Source organism: Psammomys obesus, unplaced genomic scaffold (genome assembly GCF_907164565.1).
Source record: "Psammomys obesus unplaced genomic scaffold, mPsaObe1.curated_primary_1811, whole genome shotgun sequence".
NCBI lineage: Eukaryota > Metazoa > Chordata > Mammalia > Rodentia > Muridae > Psammomys > Psammomys obesus.
Genome location: NW_026592666.1, coordinates 7,551,379 through 7,555,475, shown reverse-complemented (window position 1 = coordinate 7,555,475; position 4,097 = coordinate 7,551,379). Strand labels below are relative to the sequence as shown.

At 46.9% G+C, this 4,097-nt stretch overlaps 1 pseudogene; it reads right to left on the bottom strand.

Annotated features, from left to right (window-relative positions):
• Nucleotides 1-217: 217 nt before the first annotated feature.
• LOC129682470 (40S ribosomal protein SA-like) lies at nt 218-1,019 on the bottom strand (annotated as a pseudogene).
• Between the last annotated feature and the right edge of the window lie 3,078 nt (nt 1,020-4,097).

The window sequence follows — 4,097 nt, the reverse complement described above, 5'->3', positions numbered from 1 at the left end:
GTAAGTTCTAGTCTTCTACCACAGGCTACAGAGACTGTAGAGTATAGTATAGGAACTTGTTATGTGTCCTATCAATAGCCAGAAGAGAGGTGGCCAGACACTCTGCTTCAACGGATAATTCATTAACAGAGTTTAGTGAATTCTTTTTTTTTCCAGCTTTTAGGAACTTTATGTTCCTCCCACCTTTTCTCCTTTGCTCAGGTGTCCGCAGAGGAGCTCAGGACTTTGCAGCGGTGGCTCCGACCCACTTGGTAGCCGGTGTTATGGGAGCTGTTGACCATTCCTCTGTGGCTGGCTGGGCACTCCAGTATTCAGTAGGGAACTGTTGGATGGGCACAGAGGGCACCTGCTCATCCTCAGACCAGTCTGCCACCTCTGCCGAGTGGTAGTGAACTCAGGAGCTGGCGTAGTCCATTCGTCCCGGAATTCCTCCTGCCTTCTCAGCAGCAGCCTGCTCCTCCTCCTCAACCTCCTCTGGGTCTCTGTAGAAATAAAGATCAGGCATAACTTCCCAGGGGTGCTCACAGGAGATAGCGCCACGCATGCGCAGTACTCCCCAGGCCAGCATCCACCACATCAGACCCGCTGGGTGAGCGCCCTTGTTGTTGCATGGATGGCAGTGTCCACATAGCACAGAGGAGAATCTGTTGCACACAGCGATGGTGGGCAGGTTGACGGAAGAGGTCTCTGTGAGGGGCTGGTGGTCAGTGCTGGGGTCAGTCACCACTAGAAGCCGTGGCTCCCTGAAGGCTGCTTGGATCTGGTTAGTGAAGGTCCCGGGTGTGAAGCGGCCAGCAATTGGAGTGGCTCCAGTGGCAGCAGCAAACTTCAGCACAGCTCTCTGGCCAGTGTTCCTGGGGGAGATGACGCAACGGCTTCTCCTAGGTCCTCTTCAGATTTATGATGAAGACACCATCACTCTTCCTTCTGTAGATGTGTTGCTCCATCTGAGAGTCAAGTTTGGTGTCACCTAACTGAGTTCCTGTGGTGAGGAATTTGAGGACATCCTCTTCCTTCATGTGTGCAGGACAGCACGGGCTCCGGACATTGTGTAAGTTTCTTTTTAAGTTACAACAGGAATCAAGAACAATGCTGTGTGGACCTGTCCCTGGGTAGCGAGGAAAGGCTTTATTTTAACACCAAAGCTGTTGCTTGCTATTGGAAACCATTTTTTTTCCCTCCTGCATGGGGTCTAGAGAAGCCTGGATGAGGGGATCTCTGTTGAATGATTCAAATTACTCCCAGGTTTAAGTTAGTGACAGGGGTAGAGAAATCTGGCTAGTGAGTTCAGTAGGGTCTGGCCATTTGGTTGTGTTTTCCCAGGCTCCTTCATTTATTTTCTGACGGTTGTTTTTTTCTTTGTAAAATGAAACCCATTATAAGTTTTCAAAACTCAGGATGCCAAATCCATCCAATCGCTAACTTTTTAAAATAGCTGCTCCAGTGGCCCGAGAGAACACGTGTCACATGGCATTTTAAACACTACAAAAAAGGGGGTCAATTTTTTAGAAAGGAGACAGTAGGTGTTGCTGGGTGGACACCAAGGCCCTGGCTGACACTGGAGAAAGATGGAGCCTGGCTGGGGCCTGACTGGTTGATGGAGGGTTTGCTGTTGGTAAGCCCTTGTCCAATAGAAGCACTAGCTATGCCATGAAATGCCTAATGTGTTTACATAGTTAAGCCTGAGCTTCTGGTGACCTATCAATATTTCTAACCCACCAGCAAGTGTACAAAAAAAAGTCCCAATAATTTTGCTTTTTCCTTTAAGAAAGAAACAGAGATTTTAGACTATGTTGCATGGGAAAGTTTTCAGGCTCCAGATGTTCAGCAGAGCTCAAAGATGTGAGGTGTCTTTGAAGGTAGCATTGTTCACTGGCTGACCTTCAGTGGTGCAGGGAGATTTTAATTTTCATTGTGAGAGAGTTAATTATGAAGAACTCTTGAGAATGTTATTGTTACAGACTAAATTGTGTCCTCTACCCTCTGACTCCTAGCTGGAAGCTCTACCCTCCATTGTGACTGTGTTTGCAGATGGGCTTTGCAGGAAGTAATTAAGAACAAATACAGTCATCATGGTGGAGCTCTACTCAAGTAAGGTTGATGTCTTTGTAAGAAGAGGGAGGGGCTGGTGAGATGGTGGGGTTAGTAAGGGGCTTGCGGTCGAGGCTGATGATCTGAGTTTGATCCCTGGAACCCACACAGTGGAAGGAGAGGAGCAGCTCTAGCTGCCTTCTGATCTGCAGGTGTGTGCATGCACATGTGTTTCACCCATCCCCCACACAAATAAACAGATCATTAAAAGAAGAGAATGGGAAGAAGCCAGAACTCTTTGTACCATATAAGAGCACAAGGGGAAGCTGGCCATCCCTGAGTCAAAAGAGGCTTCTGATGAAGCCTACCTGGCTGCCATCTTGATCTTGGAACGTGCAGCTTGCAGACCTGTGGGAAATAATCTGTGTGGTGTGTGCAGCCCAGGATATTTTGGCATTCTCTTTCAGCAGTCTGTGCAAAACACAGCTACTGAGCTCAAGTGGACAACTGTGCTTGCTGGTTCAGTCGTTTCATTGATCTAATCTGATGTTCATTCATGTTGTCTGAAAAACCACACATTTCATCTCCAAAGGCATAGAGATAGTTTATTCCATGGCCGGAGAACATTATCCTAATTCCATTTCCCAGCAGAATAAGAACTTCATTAATTTTAAAAAAAATTCTTTACCAGACCTTCATTTTTTGTGGGATTTTTCTTAAAATCAAATTTCTTTGGGCATGATTTTCAGTTAAATAAATTCTATGAATTTCCATATATTTGCAGGGGAGAGGTCTCATAGCACATTCTCCAGAGAATCCCAGGGCTTAATAGAGCTAGGACCTCTTGCTGTACACCATGCTTGGGAACTCTTAGAAGTTCAGCTGTGGCTCATATCCTCTGTGAGGTCTTTGAAGCCTGACTGTGGACAGGAAACTCTTCCTGGCAAATGTGGTAGTGTCTAGGGGAGATGTGCTGAAGGACTCAGCACCCCATCCTGGACACATACACACTGCATGTCCTGTTTCTAGCCTGCTTTGTTAAAGCCGTTTAGATGAGGAAGGTGGGGCTCACGAAAGCTAAGGCACCTGAAAGAGGAGCAACTGGCCGCAATCACATACGAAAGAGGAGGCCTAGCTTGTTGAAAGAAGGTGTTCAGTTAGGTTCTCCTCAGGTCTAGCACAGTTCTGTTCCTTAGAGGAGCATGGGGACCTCCTCCACAGCTATGCCACTGAAGAAACACATTTTTTCTTCAGCAGCCACTAACTACATGTGAATCTCAGAGACGGTCAGAACCTTGTAAGTTTTCTCCCCTGGGAACTGTTACCTCTTTATAAATGTGAGGGGAGCAGGAGGAAGTAAGTCCCCACTTCCTCCGTGATGCAAAGTTAAGGGGGCCTAATCTTTATAGGATTCCTCCAAGCAGCCACAGCTGCTCAGAGTTCAGGAGGGCAACTGCCATGTTGTGTTCGGAGAGTATGCCACAACACTTGGACAAGAACGCTGTAGAAACAGAGACTGTTTTCAAACCCAGACCCTCAGAGACTCCAGAGAAGGGGCCATGGGATGTCTCCCTAGGCCCGGGTATTAAAGGCTTGGACCTCAGTTTGGCACTCATGGAAGGTGGTGTGAGTTAAGAGTTAACAGCTGGAACATGTCTTCCAATAGCATTATGAGATACTTGCCACTTTCTCTACCACATACTTCCCACTGTGACATTCCACTTCAATACAGGCTCAAAAGCAACAGAGCCAGATGACCCCAGACCAGAAACTAAAACTGAGAGTTGAAATAACCTTTCTATTTTACCAGTTTATTAACTCACTGATTTTGTTGCTGTAACAGAAAGTAACACAGGCCATTTCTTTGCATGTGGCCCAGAACCCTATAAATAATTACAGTAAGTTAGAGGTTGGTGAAGGAGTACCAGCGAAGAAAGGGGTCATCCCCATCCTCATGACCAATCTCAGGACACAGAGCCTGCCTGACAGGTGTGTTGGAAGCTCCTGGGTGAAAAACATGGGGAAGAAGAAGACAAGACAGCCAGGTCTGGCTGTTTGCAAAAGTG